A 1,534-nucleotide genomic window follows, 5' to 3' on the forward strand; every position below is an offset into this window, starting at 1 on the left:
AATTTAATAAAGAACCGCCATGATATCTTAAAGAAGAAAGTTTATCAATAGATATTTTTAATTGTATATTGCTAAAAAATCTTCCTTTGAATCCCTCGATCAATTTATCAAGCCCTAGTCCCATCGGCTGGGAGTTAATCCAGTCCCTTGCTTCTTCTTTTAGAGACATTTTAAAAAGGAGTAAAAGCTAAACCAAGCTGAAAACCTTCAGCCTCCCCAACTCTAACAAGTCCTCCAAGAACTGCTGTGGGTCTTCTTTCTCTTCATTTCTGAAAGTGAGAAAGTTCTTGTCCTTGTCGCCAAATTGTTGGAGTGAAAACATGGGTTTATTTATTATAAAATATTTAAAGACAGACATGTCAAATCTCAATATGGACACAGTTGGATTTGACATGTGTCACTCTTCCTACAGAGAATATTTCAAACATTCAAAAAAAGATTTATACTATATTTTGAATTGTGTTTTTATAAAATTGAAAAATCAATAAATATTTTTAGTACAAAATATACAAAAAATGGGGGTGAAGGATAACACACTACCCTCTCTGGGAGTGTTCACTTTATTTTTTCGAACCCCAAAAATTAAGCGCAAAAAAGGAGGACCAAAGAAGCCTCAAAATTTCATCACACTTATAATATTTAAAATAACAACTGAATAAATGACTAGGTAGAAAAATTAAATTTAGATAAAGTCATAATGATCATTGAAAGTATTGTACATTTTTAATCCTTCTTAGTTTTCTAATTTTTACAATTGTTGGTTTAACATTGTTATGGAAACATAACATGACACTATTTTATTTATTTTTATAATTGGTTCATTTTGAAACAGATTCAATCTATTTCTACCAATAGAATGTTCTATCATAAGGAGAAACTCCTAAAACTATATAAAGAAAAAATATTTAAATAAATATGTTACCATCTAAGAATATTTCAACTTCACCCATAACGTATTATTAAAGAAACAATGACTTGACACCTGTTTCGGGCAATTATAAAACAAGATTTTTGAAGAAAATCTAAACGAGTATCTAAGGATTAGGTATAGCTTTGTAGGAAAGATAACCCAGAAGATGCTAATAGAATCCCAAAAGCGCTTTACAACAAAATTAACATAAGGACAAACTATGGAAAGTTGTTTAAAGCTAGGGACAATGATTTAGTAAGCATTGGGGACTCTTCTACCTGGCTGGTTAAAGGAAACAATCGGGCTAGATCCGAAGCAATTTATTGCTTCCTACAGGATAGAAATATCTTCTGTGGACATGAGGGACAATGTCCCCATTGGGGTGTTCATAGGAAGACCGTGGATCATTTAGCTACCAAGTGTGATCGAATGCTGGGTTTTGATTATATGAAAAGACACAACGAGGTAATTAGATGCATTTATCTCTTACTATGTATTAAATATGGGTTTAAGAAGACAAAGAAAATACGTGGACACTCAGTACAAGAGATCATGGAAAATGATCGTGCAGAAATAAGAGTAGATACGAGAATATACACTTTTATAAAGGTGACCCATAATAAG

The sequence above is a fragment of the Vairimorpha necatrix genome, chromosome 1, assembly GCF_036630325.1.
Source record: "Vairimorpha necatrix chromosome 1, complete sequence".
NCBI classification, from domain to species: Eukaryota; Fungi; Microsporidia; family Nosematidae; genus Vairimorpha; species Vairimorpha necatrix.